Below are 21,912 nucleotides of genomic sequence, written 5' to 3' on the forward strand. Positions count from 1 at the left end.
AGTATAAAAACAGCGCGGGGCTTGCTTCTGCAGAGGCCCGGGGAGCCGTTGGTGCGAGGAGGAGTTACCTGGAGCTGTGAGTATAAAAACAGGGTGGGGCTTGCTTCTACAGAGGCCCGGGGAGCCGTTGGTGCGAGGAGGAGTTACCTGGAGCTGTGAGTTACCCAAATCTGCAATGTTCCATCTCACTTCCAGAGAAGGAGTCTGGTGGAAGCCTCTGATTGGTGGAAGAGGACCAAAGGAAGCAGCTGATTGGCTTGTATCCCGGGTAAGGCTTTATTGTATTCGAATAAGGGGGAGAATGAGGGCCAGGGCAGTTTACTGTTCTGGATGTCAGATGTGGGAGGTCATGGAGTCTGAGTGCCCTCCAGATGTCCACATCTGCGCCAGGTGCGTCGAGATGGGGCTCCTAAGGGACCGTGTTAGGAACCTGGAGCAGCAACTCGATGACCTCTGTCTGCTCAGGGAGAGCGAGGGGGTCATAGAAAGGAGTTACAGGTAGGTGGTCACTCCAAGACCACAGGAGACAGAAAACTGGGTCACAGTTAGGAAGGGCAATGGGCAGAGGCAGGGACTGGTGAGTACCCCGGTGGCTGTACACCTTGAAAATAAGTACTCATGTTTGAGTAAGGGTGGGGGAGACAGCCTACCTGGGGGCAGCGACAGCGGCCAGGCCTCTGGCACAAAGACCGGTCCTGTTGCTCAGAAGGGTAAGGAAAAGAAGAGGAGGGCAATTGTAATAGGGGACTCTATAGTCAGGGGGTCGGATAGGCGATTCTGTGGACGCAGACAGGAGACCCGGATGGTAGTTTGCCTCCCTGGTGCCAGGGTCAGGGATGTGTCTGAACGTGTCCAAGAAATCCTGAAATGGGAGGGAGAGGAGCCTGAGGTTGTGGCACATATAGGTACCAACGACATAGGTAGAAAAAGAGAAGAGGTCCTGAAAGAAGAATTTAGGGAGTTAGGTAGAGAGTTAAGGAGAAGGACTGCAAAGGTAACAATTTCAGGATTACTGCCTGTGCCACGCGACAGTGAGAGTAGGAATGGAGCGAGGTGGAGGATATATGAGTGGATGAGGGACTGGTGCAGTGGGTATGGATTCAAGTTTCTGGATCATTGGGACCTCTTTTGGGGAAGGTACGACCTGTACAGAAAGGACGGGTTGCACTTGAACTCGAGGGGGACCAATATCCTGGCGGGGAGATTTGCAAAGGCTACTGGGGAGACTTTAAACTAGTATGGTTGGGGGGAGGGACTCAAATTGGGAAAGCTAGCAGTCAGTGTGTGAGGCAGGAGGCAGAGAATGGTAGCACTCTGATCCAAAATGTAGGGGAGAGAGAAGAAAAAGACAATAAACAGAGAATAAGAGAGGGTGGGTTTCTTAAATGTGTATATTTTAATGCTAGGAGCATTGTAAGAAAGGTGGATGAACTTAGAGCCTGGATTGACACCTGGAAGTATGATGTTGTGGCGATCAGTGAAACATGGTTGCAGGAGGGCTGTGATTGGAAACTAAATATTCCAGGATTTCGTTGCTTCAGGTGCGATAGAATTGGAGGGGCAAGAGGTGGAGGTGTTGCATTGCTTATCAGGGAAGATATTACAGCAGTGCGTTGGCAGGATAGATTAGGGGGCTCGTCTAGGGAGGCTATTTGGGTGGAACTGAGAAATGGGAAAGGGGTAGCAACACTTATAGGGGTGTATTATAGACCGCCAAATGGGGAGCGAGAATTGGAAGAGCAAATATGTAAGGAGATTGCAGATATTAGTACAGGTGCACAACCTTTTATCCGAACATCCAAATAACGAAAACCTCCGAATAACGGAAATTTTTTCGGTCCTTGAACAAAGGTCCTTGAAGACGTTCAACGAGGGCGGCCCGCAGAGGTGACAGCGGAACCTCCGGTCGGTCCTCGAAGAAAGGGGAACTAAATCCCCATTCATAAAAGAGAAGGTGAGGGTATATTGCGCGGGAGGGTTAATAATTGACAATCTGCTGCTGCCTGCCCACTGAGTTAAAAAGTTCCCACGGTAGACTCACGATACACAGTGTATCGTGAGTCTTGCGTGGGAACTTTTTAACTCAGCGGGCAGGCAGCAGCAGATTGTCGCTCCCTTCAGTTTCACCTCACCTACACCCCTCTGCTTCCCGGCCATGTGTGTGACCCCTTCCCTCCCCTCTCCAGCTCCCCGCCCATTGCACCGGTGCGGGGGATTTGCACTGTCTTCACGTCGGCGAAGCCAGCAGGTCAGTGCCAGTCACCGGAGACGTCAGGACCAACGGGACACCGATCCCCAGGCCCACTGCAAGCACGGAGATCCCAGAGACCCACAGCCAGCAGCAGCCCAGCCCCGTTCCAACTCCAGAGGAACACGCTCCCCGTAGGGACAGAAGCTGATGGTGTGCAAGGTACGTCTTGTTCTTGGGGTTGCGGATGAGGGGGCGCAGCTCGGGCTGTGACGTCTCCGGCCACCCCCCTGTACAGGAGCTGAGACTGGGAACTGTGGGGTTGTTTGCAGTTGCAGAGGGAGGGGGCAAGGGCGGTGCAGTTCCCAGTCTCAGCTCCAGTCCAGGGGGGTGGCCGGAGACGTCAGGACCAACGGGACACCGACTGCAAGCACGGAGATCCCAGAGACTCACAGCCAGCAGCAGATCTAGCCCAGCCCTGCTCCAACTCCAGAGGAACCTGGGTTGCGGATGAGGGGGCGCAGCTCGGGCTGTGGGCGAACTGCCACTTGTCGCTGTAGCAGCCCATCGGGGAGCGGGTTCCTGTAGGTCCTGACGTCTCCGGCCACCCCCCTGGACAGGAGCTGAGAGATGTCAGAACCACCAGAAGCCACTCCCCGATGGGCCGCTACGGCAACAAGTGGCAGTTCACCCACAGCCCGAGCTGCGCCCCATCACCGGGACACCGACCCCCAGGCCCACTGCAAGCATGGAGATCCCAGATCAGCAACTCCAGCCCAGCCCCGCTCCAACTCCAGAGGAACACGCTCCCCGTAGGGGCAGAAGCTGATGGTGTGCAAGGTACGTCTTGTTCTTGAGGTGGCGCAGCTCGGGCTGTGGACGAACTGCCACTTGTCGCCATAGCGGCCCATCGGGAACGGATTCCTCTGGAGTTGGAGGGACAGAGAGACACAGCGGCTTTTGAGAATGGTGGGCAATCACTTCCAAAGTTCTGCCGAAAAATTCCGAATTACGAAAAGTGTCTGGTCCCAAGGCTTTCGGATAAAAGGTTGTGCACCTGTAGTAAGCACAAGGTAGTGATTGTGGGAGATTTCAATTTTCCACACATGGACTGGGAAACACATTCTGTAAATGGGCTGGATGGGTTGGAGTTTGTAAAATGTGTGCAGGATAGTTTTTTGCAGCAATACATAGAAGTACCTACTAGAGATGGGGCGGTGCTGGACCTCCTGTTAGGAAATGAGACGGGTCAGGTGGCAGAGGTATGCGTTGGGGAACAGTTGATCACAATACCATTAGTTTCAATATAATTATGGAGAGGGTCAGAACTGGACCTGGGGTTGAGATTTTTGATTGGAGAAAGGCTAACTTTGAGGAGATGCGAAAGGATTTAAAAGGAGTAAATTGGGACAGTTTGTTTTATGGGAAAGATGTGGAAGAGAAATGGAGGACATTTAAAGGTGAAATTTTAAGAGTACAGAATCTTTATGTCCCTGTTCGGTTGAAAGGAAATAGTAAAAATTGGAAAGAGCCATGGTTTTCAAGGGAAATTGGACACTTGGTTCGGAAAAAGAGAGAGATCTACATAATTATAGGCAGCATGGAGTAAATGAGGTGCTTGAGGAGTATAAAGAATGTAAAAAGAATCTTAAGAAAGAAATTAGAAAAGCTAAAAGAAGATATGAGGTTGCTTTGGCAAGTAAGGTGAAAGTAAATCCAAAGGGTTTCTACAGCTATATTAATAGCAAAAGGATAACGAGGGATAGAATTGGTCCATCAGAGAGTCAGAGTGGACAGCTATCTGCAGAGCCAAAAGAGATGGGGGAGATATTGAACAATTTCTTTTCTTCAGTATTCACCAAGGAGAAGGATATTGAATTATGTGAGGTAAGGGAAACAAGCAGAGTAGCTATGGAAACTATGAGATTCAAAGAAGAGGAAGTACTGACACTTTTGAGAAATATAAAAGTGAATAAGTCTCCAGGTCCGGACAGGATATTCCCTAGGACATTGAGGGAAGTTAGTGTAGAAATAGCAGGGGCTATGACAGAAATATTTCAAATGTCATTAGAAACGGGAATAGTGCCGGAGGATTGGCGTACTGCGCATGTTGTTCCATTGTTTAAAAAGGGGTCTAAGAGTAAACCTAGCAATTATAGACCAGTTAGTTTGACGTCAGTGGTGGGCAAATTAATGGAAAGGATACTTAGAGATAATATATATAAGCATCTGGATAAACAGGTTCTGATTAGGAACAGTCAACATGGATTTGTGCCTGGAAGGTCATGTTTGACTAATCTTCTTGAATTTTTTGAAAAGGTTACTCGGGAAATTGATGAGGGTAAAGCAGTGGATGTTGTATATATGGACTTCAGTAAGGCCTTTGACAAGGTTCCTCGCGGAAGGTTGGTTAAGAAGGTTCAATTGTTGGGTATTAATGGTGGAGTAGCAAGATGGATTCAACAGTGGCTGAATGGGAGATGCCAAAGAGTAATGGTGGATGGTTGTTTGTCAGGTTGGAGGCCAGTGACTAGTGGGGTGCCACAGGGATCTGTGTTGGGTCCACTGTTGTTTGTCATGTACATCAATGATCTGGATGATGGTGTGGTAAATTGGATTAGTAAGTATGCAGATGATACTAAGATAGGTGGGGTTGTGGATAATGAAGTAGATTTTCAAAGTCTACAGAGAGATTTATGCCAGTTGGAAGAGTGGGCTGAAAGATGGCAGATGGAGTTTAATGCTGATAAGTGTGAGGTGCTGCATCTTGGCAGGACAAATCAAAATAGTGCGTACATGGTAAATGGTAGGGAATTGAAGAATGCAGGTGAACAGAGGGATCTGGGAATAACTGTGCACAGTTCCCTGAAAGTTGAATCTCATGTAGATAGGGTGGTAAAGAAAGCTTTTGGTGTGCTGGCCTTTATAAATCAGAGCATTGAGTATAGAAGTTGGGATGTAATGTTAAAATTGTACAAGGCATTGGTGAGGCCAATTCTGGAGTATGGTGTACAATTTTGGTCGCCTAATTATAGGAAGGATGTCAACAAAATAGAGAGAGTACAGAGGAGATTTACTAGAATGTTGCCTGGGTTTCAGCAACTAAGTTACAGAGAAAGGTTGAACAAGTTAGGGCTTTATTCTTTGGAGCGCAGAAGGTTAAGGGGGGACTTGATAGAGGTCTTTAAAATGATGAGAGGGATAGACAGAGTTGACATGGATAAGCTTTTCCCACTGAGAGTAGGGAAGATTCAAACAAGGGGACATGACTTGAGAATTAAGGGACAGAAGTTTAGGGGTAACATGAGGGGGAACTTCTTTACTCAGAGAGTGGTGGCTGTGTGGAATGAGCTTCCAGTGAAGGTGGTGGAGGCAGGTTTGTTTTTATCATTTAAAAATAAATTGGATAGTTATATGGACGGGAAAGGAATGGAGGGTTATGGTCTGAGCGCAGGTATATGGGACTAGGGGAGAATACGTGTTCGGCACGGACTAGAAGGGTCGAGATGGCCTGTTTCCATGCTGTAATTGTTATATGGTTATATGGTTATATAGACCTATATCAATGTTAAATGTAGATTTCAAAATTCTTTCCAAAATATTAGCTATGAGATTGGAAAAGATTTTACCGCAAATTATCTCTGAAGATCAGACAGGTTTTATTAAAAATCGTTACTCATACTTTAACATTTGGAGATTAATGAATATTGTATATACAGCATCTAATAAAACCCCAGAATGTGTCATCTCACTTGATGCCGAGAAGTCGTTTGATAGAGTAGCATGGGAATACTTATTCAATACACTTGAAAATTTTAAGATTGGTCCAAAATTTATCTCTTGGATCAAGCTGATATATCTCATGCCTCAGGCTTCTGTGTTTACTAATAATCAGAGATCCCCTTTTTTCTTGCTCTTTCGAGGTACTAGACAGGGCTGTCCCTTAAGTCCTTTACTATTTGATATTGCTTTGGAACCTTTAGCCACCGCTATTAGGGAATCCCCTAATATTTTTGGTATTTTTGGTATTGTCCGCAGGAATAAGACACATAAGCTATCTCTTTATGCAGATGATCTGTTATTATTTATTTCTAACCCTGAGAAATCTATTCCGGCAATAGTAGCATTGCTTAATCAATTTCCCTAGTGGCGGCGCGGCTCTGGCTGCAGCGGCTCTCCGGCAGTCCTGTTTGTTTTGTGTTTTTTGGGTTGTTTATTTTCGTTTTGGTTAGTCTAGTTTTGATTTTTAGTTTGTGTTTTGGGGGGGGGGGGGGGGGTTGAAACGGGGCTTGCTGTCTCTCCCTGCGGGGGAATGCGACTTTTTTGTCGTATTCCCCTTCTCTGCCTCCGTCTGCGCTGAGGCCTAATGGCGGAGCTGGCGACCTCGAGGCTCAGGAGGCAGAGCCCGCCAGGACTCGCACTGAGCTCGCTCCCGTGAGGACGGCCCGGCTCGGGGCTGGAACAGGGCTTTCGTGAGGGGCTGTGACGGCCGGCCCGTGTTCCCGTCGGAGTAGCCGAGCTCGGGGAGGTACGGCGTTCCCAGCCCGAGGGAGGAGCGGCGCCCAGTCGGGGCGGCCCAGCATGAGGGACGAGCGGTGCCCAGTCGGGGCGGCCTGGCGCGAGGGAGGAGCGGCGCCCGGTCGGGGCGGCCTGGCCCGAGGGAGGAGCGGCGGCCTGGCGCGAGGCTGAGACGGTGGCAGTACTCACGAGAGGGCGATCCGGCTCGGGGCTGGAACGATGCTCCGGGGGCTGGGACGGCAGTTCTGGCGGCGGTGGCCTGAGACCGGGGGTTCGGCCGCGGGCCAGCGGCTGCGTCAGCAGGTCTGGTGAGCGGCAGCTTCGACTACCCCGGGCCGCGGTGTTTGAGCCGCGAGGACAGGTTTTAACATCGCCCGGGGGGTATCGCCTCAGCGCAGAAGGAGAAGAGGAGGGAAGAGACTGCAGCCCTAAGACTTTTGCCTCCATCACAGTGAGGAGATGTTGGGTGGACTCACTGTGGTGGATGTTAATATGTGTTTATTGTTGTTTTTTATTGTATTGTATTATATGTATGACTGCTTAAATTTCGTTCAGACTTCGGTCTGGATGACAATAAAAGGCTATTCTATTCTACATTTCATTTCAAGCAATTTTCTGCAAAACTGAATATTCTTACAATCGGCAATAAAACCACTGCTTGAAGTAAAAGGTTTCACTTTGCTACTTCTGTGTTCACTGGGGCTAGAATTGGAAGAGGGATTAGTTGAAATGCCCTGAAATAGAGTTGGGGCAGATTTGACGGACTAAATGGCCTCCTTTTCCACTGCAGCCTCCCTACCATTTTATTCATGAATGTGTTCATATATTTTAAGTTTGGCATACCTTTTTCAGAGAAGTTATGGATTATTATCTTGGAGCCGGAGTGTAGGAGGAAGTCTTTATTACACTTGTACATAAACAGGTATAATTCTGGTAGGGATGCTGCAACATCAGTGGTTCTTGATTTTTGAGATTCACCTTTCCTCTTTGCATCATCTATCCTAACTTGCTCGTATGAACAATCACCACTTTTTATGGGAGTCCGCCTATCCAATCCTTGGTGTTCCCAATGTTGAAACTCTTCAACGATGTTCTGAGAGCGCCTTTGAATATCTTTTACTGACCACCACGTGATCATTTGCTCTCAGTCAGCTCTCTATAATGTAAAGTAGCTGCTTTGGTATTCAGGTATTTGGTATTCCGGTCTGAAGTAGGGTCACGACCCGAAACGTCATGCATTCCTTCTCTCCAGAGATGCTGCCTTCGTCTTCTTCTTCTTGCGTATGGCGTGCACAACTTATTCTATTTGATCTGATTTTATTGTGCAGCCGGGTTGATTGCATTCGTTGAAACAGGGCGGACCACGTGAAGGTTGCAATCTCCCATCCCAGATGCTGCCTGTCCCTCTGAGTTCCCTCTAGGTTTTTGTGTCTATCATCCAACTCTCTGTTTTCTACGTGACAACCAGTTTTCAGTCCATTCTTTCTCAAATATTATGGGCTCTTAAATTATGCAGCAGCCTATAATGTGGCATCTCATTAAATGCCTTTTGGAAATCCAAATGCATCACATCTGCAGGTTCCCCTACATTGATTCAGTTTGTTACGCACTCAAATGATGGCAGGAATAGTACCAAATATGTTTTCCCTTTCGTAAAACATGTTTGACTTTGTTTCATCACATTTTGTTCCCCTAAATGACCAGCTATTTTTTTTCAATGATGGTGGAATCCAGAATCATGTCAACAACAGGTATTAAACTAACAAGCCTATGTTTCCTGTTTTATGATCTCCATTCCTTCTTGAAAAAAGGAGTCGCATATGTAAAAGAGGCACTTATGGAAACCACTGTAATCCAGTAGGGAGTTACATTAAGTTCAACGGAAAACAAAATAGGCCACAATATTGCTTCCCAAACATACTAACCCGGCAGGGGGTAATCGGTGGTCAAGCTGGTCACTCTCCCAAGGCAAGGCTATCCCATTGCACTTCAGGTGTGCAAACACCTGTGATTCCCACATATGCAGGGTACTCAACTGCAAAATTTGTGGTAGTGGAGGACTGCGTTCATGTATAATTTTTATTTTAGATTGGCACAGTGTTGCAGCGGTAGAGTTTCTGCCTTGCAGCACCAGAGGCCCAGGTTCAATCCTGACTACACGTATTGTCTGTACAAAATTTATATGTTCGCCCTGTGTGCATGGGTTTTCTCCGGGTGTTACGGTTTCCTCCCACATTCCAAAGACGTACAAGTTTGTAGGTTAATTGGCTTCTGTAAATTGGAAATTTTCCTAGTGTGTTGGATAGTGCTAGTACATGGGGTGATCGCAGGTTGGCACTGACTCGGTGGGCCGAAGGCTAGAGTCTAAAGTGAATTGACCTGCTAATTCATATTTAACATGTTCAGTGCTCATAGCTTAGACCAATTATTCCACCATGCAGATCTCCAGGGTAGCTTGATGAAGCTGTACTCTACATTTAACAAATGCTGTAATTGAAACATGAAATGTTAATCATGAAATTGGCACAGTCCTAATCCAAAGTCAGAAAGAGTTTCATTCCCTGACACAAATTAATTGAGTTTCAAAATATAGAATTGCTTTATATGCAACAGGACTGTCAACAAATAATTTTTGTGTGCTTTTGTGATAGTGGAAAAATAAATATTGGTTCCTATAACAAAACCTTATTTCGGTGGCTGCTCATAGAATCACAGACGGTTAGAGTAGAAGAGGAGGGTATTCTGCTTGTTGAGTCCATATGGGCTCTGTGGAGTTGAATTAAATCATATTGGAATGAATACCAAAACGATTCAGACTGAAAATAGATACAATTATTTATTTTGTGTACTTGCACATCCCATGTGTATATTTGCTCACGGGAGATATCGGGGCCAGATATGTTATGTCAAAGGTGTGATAAGATTTGCTATTCATAATGGATGGGACAGCCCACAGGGACGTTTGACATCTGTATCCAATTCACAAAATATTGTTGTGACTTGCCAGACTTAGTATAAAATTCCCAAACAAGTAAATGAATCAAGCTGATGGATTTTCTGATTGATCAATCTGTGCAATTATCACAGATATGAAACCTGCATGAAAATTTCCTGGTCCATTCTGCCAATTTGTTTATTTTTAATTTCCAGCACAATTCACGTCAAATCATTGAAATGTGCCCAAGAATTTACAGCATTTTAAGTTAAATTTGGATTTAATATGGACTGCGTTTCCAGGATATTTTATGTGCTCCAAAAATGTCATACTAAAGCTGATTTTGCCTACAAAAGTGGCTATTCTTCACCTCAAATTAATCACCATTGTGAATTCCCATCACTTAAACCTCAGAGAGGCTCTTAAAATAATTCTTGTTTGACGTGCAAAGAATCAAAGATTCCTTTTCTAAGTTATTGGTTTTAGTTTACTAGAAATCTGACTGTTGTGCATAAATTAACTGTCAAAAGATGCTCTATAACTTGTTGAAATGATTTAAAGTTATTTTTAATCATATCATTCAAAGGCACATGCAATCCTATTTATGATTAAACTATATTAGCAGAATGAACAAAATTGCAACAAATAACCAATTTGAACAAAATCGAGGAAAACATTTACAGCAAAAAAACTTTTTAAATAAAAATTGGGGTTAAAATGTTGCCACGTTCCAATGGTTCCCGAAAACCTTTGAATGTAGTGATACTGAAGCACATTTGGGAGAAATTACAAGGTAAAATAAATGTATACTGTTGTAATCTTGAGAGCAATTGGCAGGTAGATCATTAATTGTGTCACATGTCAAAACTCTTGAATTTATCATTCCTTAACTAAATGTTAAGCTTTCCCTAGTGCCACAACCAATCGAAGTGTTTGCATTCTTAGTGTCTCATCATGAAGACCACTGCATTAATCGGATAAATATTTTTTTTATCTGTCCAATGTTCAGAAACAATCTAGAGGAAAGGATGAAACAAAGCAGAATTCTTGTATTAATTAAAACATGATTAGAAACCTGGTCAAATTTCCCTGGGAATTCACTTTTCTAATTTAGTGTGGCTAATCTTTTTCACTTGGTTCAATTCTAAATTCAGCATTTTCCAGTGTTTAGAGATCGCTCTTAAAAACAATCCTTTGTTTTTCTTTGTGATTAAAAGACACCTGGATGCCACAAATGAAGAAAAACAAGTAATAAGTTCCTCAGATATGTTTTCACCTAATAAATCTTCAAATAGTACAAACGGATCTGGTGCTAGCAGAGGTAGGGCATAGTTCAGGAGATGTATGAAATATTTCTTATTAAGATGGTTGTGAAAACTACATAGCAAAAGTATCAGGATAGATTTATAGGGACTGTAGAAGAATTCAGTCTGATCAATAATCATAATAGACTAGAGTGATGCGGAGTGACCGTGCTTATTAAAAGTTAGGATAACCTTTAAAAACTGTATCTGGTTTATTTTTTCTCCTGCAGTAATATCACACAAAGTCAACTTGTTTCCCGTAATTATTCAATTGTTGAGCATCATTCAGACTTCTTTATGGTCATCAAAATCATTGAGATCCTATAATACATCCTGTATTCCTGAATAACCACCTAAAATAATTCACAAAAAACAACATTTACTTATCTTGCAAAGGACTAAGCCTATATGAGTGCAGTTAATTTAACTCTCAAACAATTAGGTCATAGTACACACAATACAGCTCGCCTTTGTTTCAGGGCAACTATTTATACACTTATCATCTAGAAATGCAACTGAAAGTTGCACGCATCTAAATTACAAAGTCATTTTTATCTTGCTCTATCTTTTCCGCAGTATAACATATCATTTCCCATTTGAGATTGCGAAAGATTGAAACACGAGACCTTGTGTAACATGTCATTTCCCACTGCTTGCAGTTTGTTGAACTCAAGTAATTATTTCACTTGTAGCTGTTTGTGTGGTTCCAGTTATCACAGACCACCAGAGCCTCAATGCACTGCTACAACTTAAAATTGCCAGCCATCAAACTCAGTCTAAAAGAGAACAAATTTAATTTTTCATACATATGAACCCCTTTATTCTACATCAATAGAAAAAAAAATGGTATCAAGATCCAAACAGTTGACTGACAAAGTGAAGAGAACCTGAGTTTTAACACCGAGAGGTATCTATTACATGGGAACTTTCTTCTGGCGCCGTGAGGTATTTAGGCCGTTTGCTCTACAATTCCACTGGGGAATGTGTGCTGAAACTTGTTGATACCTGAGCAACATAACCAAGTTTCAGAAAGTAAATGAGCTCGAACAATTATTATAAGTCATTTCCTCCAAGGTTGTTGAATTTTGACTGTGGGGAAAGCTAATTAATATTTTAACCAGAATTTGCTCCTGGCATAAGAATACTTTGTCAAGGTAAAGGGATAGAGAACAACTTTGGAAGTACGGCTCTACTAAGTCAAAGGGTCATTATCTGCATGGAAAATAACATTGTGGAAATATTTGACAAATACTTCATTTGTTAATTTGAATGTTGATGATAAATAATGCAGTTTCCATATTTTCTATATTCCATATTTTTTCAGCTTAAGGACCTTGTAGCTGGCACAGCTATATATACTGAATGCTGTCGTACAATCTTCTCCATCAAGGAAGCCTCAATAAGATTTTCCACTTGGGTTACAAAGTTGTCAAAAACCACTTTTAATTATAGAAAATTGATTCATTAGAAAAAAGCTTTGTGACATTAAGCTATTTAAGTCGTCCATTAGAAGAGAATTTCAGCTCCCTAGGTCAGATTCCTAGATTTCAAAATAGTCCGAGTTTCAAAAAAGGGTAGTTATACTTCACTACTTGTGCTGATGTCAAACTGGGCATGAATGCACATTACGTAGTACAAAACAAGCATAGAGTCACATGGAATTTAGACAAGGAATATATGACAGGGGATAATCAAACACTTGTTTATCTTCACATTAAACTAGAGCCCAATGTGAAACTATGGCTTTGAAAATGATATTTATATATTTGCATTTCCTTTTTTTTATATCACTGAGAGCAGCTATTCTGATGGTTTTTGTCAAAGATTGAAATTAAGCTGTCACTTGGGTAATCATCATATGCATATATAGAACTTGATCTTCCCATGCTAGAAAATGACAATTATCTGGTCAAAATATTCATTGGCTTTGCACACAGTCAAAATTCAATAACCTTGGAGAAAATTACATAATAATTGTTCAAGCTCATTTACAAAGTTATCAAGTTGTCACATGTTATTATATGTGTTGGTTGGACCCATATTATCTAAGCATGTTACAGTCATAGTCATACAGTGGAGTAACAAGCCATTTGGCCCAACTTGCCTATGCTGACCAACATGCCCAATCTTCACTAGTCCCACCTGCCTGTGTTTGGCCCATATTCTTCTAAATCTATCCTATCCATGTACCTTTCCAAATATTTGTCAAATGTTGTGATAATACCTGTCTCAATTATCTCCTCTGGCAGCTCATTCCATATACCTACCACTCTTTGTGTAAAAAAGCTGCTCCTCAGTTTCCTATTAAATCTTTTCCCCCTCAACTTAAACCTATGCCCTCTGGTTCTTGATTCCCCTACTTTGGGTAAAAGACTCTGTACATTTACCCTATCTATTCCCCTCATGATCTTATACACCACAAGATAACCCCTCATCCCCCTGCACTCCAAGGAATAACGTCCTAGCCTGCTCAACACTTTCTCTACAGCTCAGGCCCTTGAGTCCTGGCAACATCTCTGCACCATTTGCAGCGTAACAATATATTTCCTATAACAGGGTGACCAAAGCTAAACACAATACTCTATATGTAGCCTCATTAATGTATTGTACAAATGCAACATTACCTCCCAACTTCTATACTCGATACACTGACCGATGAAGAGCAATTCACCAAAAGCCTTCTTGACCACGGTATCCAACTGTGATGCCACTTTCAAGGAACTATGTACCTGCACTCCTACATCCCTCTGCTCTACAACACTCCATGGAGTGCTGTCATTCACTGTGTAGGTCCTGCCCTGGCTACAATTCCCAAAATGCAACACCTTGCTACAATACCATCTATTTTAGTGTCATCTGCATACTTGCAAATCATGCCTTGCACATTCTCATCCAAATCATTGATATAGATGACAAACAGCAATGGGCCCAGCACTGAACCCTGAAGACACAGGCCTTCAGTCTGAAAAACAACCTTCCACCATCACCCTCTTCTTCCTTCCATGCTGCCAATTTTTTATCCATTCAACTATCTCTCCGTGGATTCCATGCGATCGAACCTTGCAGAGCAGCCTACCACGTGGAACCTTATCAAACGCCTTGGTGAAATCCGTATAGAAATCCATATATACACTGTCCATGGTTCTGGCCTCATCAACGTTTTTGGTCACATCTTCAAAAAATGTATAGAGTTGTGAGACACAATCTCCCATGCGCAAAACCATGCTGACTATCTCTAATTAGCTCTTAGCTATCTCAATGCATGTACATCACGCATGTTGTTATGGTTTTGTATTTTTATACTAGATATCCTCATGGAATGAGCATCTCTATCTTTTTCCACTGGTGAACTTCACATGGACTGTGATCCAAAAGTGTAACATTTTCCTGACCAAAATCTAATAAGGGGTTAGAAGATCTTTGAATCATAACCAAAACCCTTACTTTGTACAATGTGTACTGAAATCTGTCTTGGAAAGACGACCGAACATGCTTTCTTAACAAATCAAAATTGGGTTGATGGGGATCCTGCCAGCAGCTTGTTCGTTATTTCAACTTTTTTGTTTTTTTGGTGTGTCTAAATGTTAGTTTAGGTGTATCTTGATGTGTCTTGTGGTGTGGGGAGGGGGAAAAGGAGGAAACCGCTTTTGGTCGCCTCCTCGACGGAGAGGCAAATTTTTCCATGTTGCTTCAGCAGCGGGCACAGCATGGACTTTTACATTGCGGAGCGGGTAAACCCTTGCCGGGGGTCACCAGAAAGGAGTGCTCCGATCGCTGGCCTGGTGACTTTGGCATCATGGGGCTGTGGTTCGCGAAGCTTCTAGCCGCGGGTGGGCCATGGACTTACCATCCGGAGCCTGGGATCCCTTGCCGGGGATCGCCGGAGAAGAGCTCCGACCGCTGGCCTGCGGCCTATACCATCCTGAAGTCGCGGTCTCCAGTATGGAAGTGCCAATTCGGGCACTCCAAGCCGCGGAGTGTGTTCGACCGTCCCGACGTCGGCGTTTTGATCATCCCGACGAGATGGCATGTGCATCCGGCCGTCCGTAGTGGCAACTACGGAGGTTTCGTGGCCCGACCACGAGTGAACAAAGGAGGAGGACTGACTGAACTTTGTTGCCTTCCACCACAGTGAAGAATGCTGTGGTGGATGTTCGTGTTAAATTCTATCGTGTATTGTGTGTTCTTTTTTTAAGTGTATCGCTGCTGGCAAATTCATTTCACTGCACCTTCGGGTGCATGTGATTAATAAAATAGACTTTGACTTTGAAATTATGCTTTAAACCTAGGTTTTAAAATACAAATTACTAAGAAAGAACAATAAAAGGCACATCAACTTTTAAATTTCACACCTAACGTAAAGGTAATAGTTTCTCTCTAAACACAGTTATTAGCCGTGCCTTCTCGAGGATTTCATCAGAGCTGGCAGTCAAACTCACTACTTTAGGACAGGCCTTCATCCATAGGTTAAAGTGAAATAGGATGACCTCACATACAGTATCTGCCACTTCAGACGCAAGAAGCTGCAGGTACAGGAATCTTGCATAGTTGAGGAGTAATTCCGTGGGTCAGGCAGCATCTCTGCAGGAAATCCCTTCTGAGCTCCCATCCTCCCTCCATATACCTCCTCAGAGTCTGGGTCTAACCAACCCAAGGCCCAACCCCTGTCACGTTTTCACAACCCCATCTCACACTCCCCCCTTCCCCTCCTGACTTCCCCCCACCTCCAACACAGAATGGTCTGTCCTCAGCAGAGACCTTACATTTGTTGCCCTACACCCACACCTCAACGTGTTCCAAGCTCTCTTCCTGAAGTCCTGACTGATAGCATTGCCTAATCATGTCCTCCATAGAAGCTGCCTGACCCGCTGAGTTATGCCCCTGTCCCACTTAGGAAACCTGAACGGAAACCTCTGGAGACTTTCCGCCCCACCCAAGGTTTCTGTGCGGTTCCCGGAGGTTTTTGTCATTCTCCCTACCTGCTTCCACTACCTGCAACCTCCGGCAACCACCTGCAACCTCTGGGAACCGCACGGAATAACATATTATGTTGAAATACAGGTTTAACAGCAATTTTCTGGCAACTGGTGGTCCAGCGCCTCCTTTAATGACAAAATTACTTTTTTGCGTCCCCTTGAAAATAGCTAGAGCTGGCCGTTCCCGTAGCCGACTTCCGAGGCCAACTTTGCAGGGCGGTATCTCAGCTCCCCCAAGACCATGACCTCTGTTGGTGCAGCAAAATGGGTATTCCAGCAAGGCTCTGGAACCAAGGGTGTTGGAAAATCAGCAGTGGACCTATACTTCCAACTGCAGAAAATAACAACAACAAGTGATCTATTTCAACCCCATGTGTTTATTCTACATTAAAAATCTATTAAATTGAAAAAAAGACAAAAGTACTGTTTTGCAATTGATGGTCTGTGAAGCAACTTTTGAATTTACCCTCTTGTTAGGATCTTCAAATGCAGGTTGTGCAATGGCAATTTTGAATACATGCCCTCATAATAATTGTTCCATATCTGGAATTTCCAGTGAGAAACCTTGCTTGAGGGATGTGTGATTTTGTAAAGTTCCTTTTACGGTATAATGTCCTTAAAATACCTACTTTTGAAATTTCACTCTTGTACAATATTATAATTGATTGCATTTCTGGTTTTACTATTAAAATATTATTCGCACTGGAAATCAACAAAGAATAACTTTTAAAAACAAATGTTAAGCAAAATGTATACCATATAACCATATAACAATTACAGCACGGAAACAGGCCATCTCGACCCTTCTAGTCCGTGCCGAGCACGTATTCTCCCCTAGTCCCATATACCTGCGCTCAGACCATAACCCTCCATTCCTTTCCCGTCCATATAACTATCCAATTTATTTTTAAATAATAAAAACAAACCTGCCTCCACCACCTTCACTGGAAGCTCATTCCACACAGCCACCACTCTCTGAGTAAAGAAGTTCCCCCTCATGTTACCCCTAAACTTCTGTCCCTTAATTCTCAAGTTATGTCCCCTAATTCTCAAGTCATGTCCCCTTGTTTGAATCTTCCCTACTCTCAGTGGGAAAAGCTTATCCACGTTAACTCTGTCTATCCCTCTCATCATTTTAAAGACCTCTATCAAGTCCCCCCTTAACCTTCTGCGCTCCAAAGAATAAAGCCCTAACTTGTTCAACCTTTCTCTGTAACTTAGTTGCTGAAACCCAGGCAACATTCTAGTAAATCTCCTCTGTACTCTCTCTATTTTGTTGACATCCTTCCTATAATTAGGCGACCAAAATTGTACACCATACTCCAGAATTGGCCTCACCAATGCCTTGTACAATTTTAACATTACATCCCAACTTCTATACTCAAAAGTATGTAGTAGATTAAGAAGCAAATATTTACTGGTATTATCTTGATCCTGAAAACTTCTGCAGTTGTACAGGGTCTTGGTGAGACCACACCTGGAGTATTGCGTGCAGTTTTGGTCTCCTAATCTGAGGAAAGACATTCTTGCCATAGAGGGAGTACAGAGAAGGTTCACCAGACTGATTCCTGGGATGTCAGGACTTTCATATGAAGAAAGACTCGGCTTGTACTCGCTAGAATTTAGAAGATTGAGGGGGGATCTTATAGAAAATTACAAAATTCTTAAGGGGTTGGACAGGCTAGATGCAGGAAGATTGTTCCCGATGTTGGGGAAGTCCAGAACAAGGGGTCACAGTTTAAGGATAAGGGGGAAATCTTTTAGGACCGAGATGAGAAAAACATTTTTCACACAGAGAGTGGTGAATCTCTGGAATTCTCTGCCACAGAAGGTAGTTGAGGCCAGTTCATTGGCTATATTTAAGAGGGTGTTAGATGTGGCCCTTGTGGCTAAAGGGATCAGGGGGTATGGAGAGAAGGCAGGTACAGGATACTGAATTGGATGATCAGCCATGATCATATTGAATGGCGTTGCAGGCTCGAAGGGCCGAATGGCCTACTCCTGCACCTATTTTGTAGGAGGATATATCTTTGATGTGAATAGGCCATGAATGTTATCTTTCCCACAGGGCCAAACTGAAACTCCATCTATTATTTTCAGCCATAAGCTTATTGCATTGAAACATGATCCCAACGTTTAATTCTTGGCATTGTTGTGAGGGATATACCCTTAATAATTTTCTATATTTATTCAGCTGAGCCAGCACAGTGGCCTTAGCTCATCAACACACATCGTTCCATCCAATAAAGTCAGATCTAATGCAGTGTCCTTGTGACATTGGATACTTGGTGAATGTACTTGTATTGGTCAGGACAGAAGCTGCCTAACCTGCTGAGTTACTCCAGCACAATTTGTTTCCAGCATCTGAAGATCCTTGGTCATCCTAATTATGGTCTTATGAAGTGGTAAAAGCAGAAATAACCTTGTAATCCTCAGTGCAGTGATTATGTTCTTGTAGATGGGCAGAAGAAGTGCGAGAAATTCAATGGAAAATTAGTGCAGGGTTGGAACTGGCTCAGAGTTGGTATAGACTTTACTCTAAGTGTGACTCCTTGCATGTAATAAGGAAGTATGAAGGTAAATCATTTCAGTAGAGAGTGGGGGAAATGTGTACTTCGGAAACCTTATTAGTGATTTTCTGCGATTATTAGTAGCTAGCTCAGAAGAAAGCAGATATTTCTAGTTCTTTGTCTTCAATCAGAAATAATGTGCATGGTAGAGAGAAAATGTAAAAGGAGGGAAGAAAATTCAGCCACCAATGTAAAATTGTTTCAAATCAGTGAACACAATATCAGTAGTTAGAAATAGTAAGATTAAACGAGAACTTACCAGTTTGAAGTTTGATCTGTATTTTATGAGGAGTTACGATGAGGGATTACGTGAAGAACCCGCTCAGTGCGCAGGCGCGGCATACTTCCAAGCAGCGGTGTGGAATCACAGATAGACACAGTTATTTGAAGTAAACATAGTAAAGATAAGGAGACATCAATTTATTAGTTTGATCCATATAATGAGGGTGGGAGCGGAGGGCACGTAATCCCTCATCGTAACTCCTCATAAAATACAGATCAAACATCAAACTGGTAAGTTCTCGTTCAATCTTACTATTTTACTTCGGAGTCACGTGAGTGACTACGTGAAGACTTCAAAGCTCTGTGATTTCAAACCGTGTAACAGTTCATACTTCACTCGCTGCCGAAGTTATTCGAGGGAGGAAGTATGTTATCGTAATCAACCATGAATCTGTTTGTAAAAACAATAATGGTGTTATTAACAACAACAAGACCAATTGCTCCCCCGGGCTTAAATTATATATTTTTTGCAGATTCTTTTTCTGCAAACGATACAGGTTCTGTCAGTGGTTTGTTATAAAAGTTTGGAACGTATACTCCCTAGACCACCCTGCAGTAGCCAGGATGTGGTCCATAGGCTCGTCCATCCTCTTAGTTACTGACGTGGAAGCTGTCCTGGTGGAATAAGATTTTATACACGTTAGTATTTACTCCAGCAACTCCCAGTACCTGCTTGAGCCACTAGAGATAGTTTAGCTCGTCACCCGACCATGAGGTTTCCTGTGGCTGACCCATAAGGCTTTTTCCTCTCCCTCGGTATTCCTTATTGTGTCGATCTCTAAGTGGGTCATGACACATAAAACGTGGTTCAGGTGGGTATGCCCGGAATTTCATGACTGGACCTGATGTTCCTGGTCTGTTCTGTTTGGCCAACCCTTGAATGGGCATGTGACACTATCTGGTGTTATAACCATGTTGTCCCATCGCAGTAGATGGGAGAGCTGGCTCTTTGTGTTGATGTAAGGCCACCAGCATGTCCATCTTCAGGGTAGGCTGTTCCAGGGTGAGTGACCTGGCTGGTGATCATCCCCTAAGGTATGTCAGGATTTCACTGACATCCCAATTTGGGTGTACCTATTTCTGGGGAATGGATTGATATACCTCTCCTGTATCTGATCACCAGTGAGCAGTACCCAAGTTGAGTAGGCTGACAGAACATGTCCTTCATTGTGGTGAAGACCTGCCAGGAGCTCCAGTACAGTTTTTGTTATAGTTGAATGTGTAATTCCTGTTTTGGAAAACAGTGTACCATTTCTTGATGCTCCTCAGGTATGTTCCCTAGGATATGCGACGGAATGCTGTCATCAGGTTGATAGTGCTGCTGATCCAAGCACAGCAATGGTCTTCCCAATTCTGCAATTATTTTAATGACCATGTCGAGGATCACTGGGAACCATGCTTGTGGACTTGGTCCACTGTAATTTGCGTAGTACCCGACTGATGAAGCCGTAGTACCTATTGAAGAGGTAGAAGGAAAGGAAAACATAGAGATTAGGTTCCCCCCACCCCTCAATACGCGGGAATGTATCCATTGCCGCTGCCTTGAGATTGGTTTCATGTGACGTAAGTTAGTACGTGGTGATTTAATTGGATATAAGGAATCGATATCTGGTGTCCATATTGCTTAGTAATTTCAGCAAATATTTTTGGTTTAAATGTATGTTTACAGTATTTAGCTCACCTGATAGGTGAGTTACTGATGGTCAAACATGTTTGACGACGTACGGTTTCCAATTGTTAATAAATTGTCACCTAATATCGATGTTCTCCGCCCAAGTGGTTTGGTACATGCCACCACTGTGATGTTGTTATCTTATAAACGAACATGCAAATTTGGTGGATTACTGAGCAAATGCTTCACTAGAATTAAGTAAGTTAATATATAACATGTTTAAGTCAATTCATATTGGCATTAAGTATTACAAGCTCAGTAACACATCAGGACACATAAGATGTTACTCAAAACAGGTGGAAGTGTACAACCATAATCCTTCCTGCCGATAAATTCCATGATAGCACTACAGATTAATCCATTTGCCCCCATATTACAGGTATGGAGATAGTTTTGAACACTAGTATCTCATCTCATAGGAAAGGTACAAAGTTCAGTAGCTGGTAATGCTGCTATATCCCAATTACTTTGCCACGTAGTTGATTGGTGGTTAATGCACCATGACTGATAGTCTTAATGAATACCAGATAACAAAGTTGTGGATGGTCAACGTAAATATCTGGATATATATTTTGTGCACCGTTCCCAGAGGCACTGCAATACTGGGTCGATGCGTGGAGTGGACGGAGCAAGCCCCTATTCCATCTCCCTGTTCCAAATTTCAATTTAATATATGGTCCCTAGATAAGGGACGTATCAGATTATTAAACTGATAAGAACAGATACTACACTTGATCTTAGCCAAAAGGCCGAGAAGCGATGCAGCTAAAGCTGTATCCAAGGATAGTTTGTCGTTAATATATAGACATGCCATGACGGAATGTTTCTAAGTGTCAGGGCTAGTTGATTCTGGATAACTTTGACTTAAATGCCGCAACGCTCATCATGGTTACTCCATCCAGGTAATTGCGGTATATCCGAAACTTATATGAGAAGGTACTGAATAGTGTGCATCTTCAAGGTCGATGTCTACCATAAAGTATCCTTGGATCCATGGTAGTAGTTACAAATCCCATGAATGGGTATACCTGGTGAAATACTCAAGTGGTTTATCAATGATGGTGCGACATTCACCATCGTGGGAGGGTAGACCCCTTGGGGTGCTTGCTGAATTGGTGGCAAGATATTAATTCTATTCCCCTTGTATTTATTTTTTGGTATACAACTACCAAGAGTGATAGCTTCCTAACCAGGCGTGATTCACCCACCCCTTGTTAGTACAACCCTTAACCTTTATGTGATGGTAGGAACCATACTTATCTGTCTTCATTGTTGTTTTCTTCGGTTTCTGGTTCCTTGTTCTTGTAGGGACGATGTTTGTTGGGGGGTGGCGCATTTTCCCTGGGGCCTGCTCTGGGCCGTGGCCTAAAATGCTACGGGTTTGGCATGCAGGCCCCGAGCTTTCACCAGTACCATGAGGTAGACGCACCTGGTGGACACGTAGAGGTACTGCTGTCTGGTTTAGTG

General features: G+C 43.4%; 2 non-coding genes across 2 annotated transcripts; one reads left to right on the forward strand and one right to left on the reverse strand.

Annotated features, from left to right (window-relative positions):
• Positions 1-8,623: 8,623 nt before the first annotated feature.
• Positions 8,624-8,787, forward strand: LOC116972629. The gene has a single exon (XR_004411836.1). It is a non-coding gene; the product is annotated as a U1 spliceosomal RNA (small nuclear RNA).
• Positions 8,788-21,014: 12,227 nt separating this feature from the next.
• On the reverse strand, positions 21,015-21,206 carry LOC116972654. Its single transcript, XR_004411852.1, has one exon. It is a non-coding gene; the product is annotated as a U2 spliceosomal RNA (small nuclear RNA).
• Positions 21,207-21,912: the final 706 nt, after the last annotated feature.

Source organism: Amblyraja radiata, chromosome 4 (assembly GCF_010909765.2).
Source record: "Amblyraja radiata isolate CabotCenter1 chromosome 4, sAmbRad1.1.pri, whole genome shotgun sequence".
Taxonomy (NCBI): Eukaryota; Metazoa; Chordata; class Chondrichthyes; order Rajiformes; family Rajidae; genus Amblyraja; species Amblyraja radiata.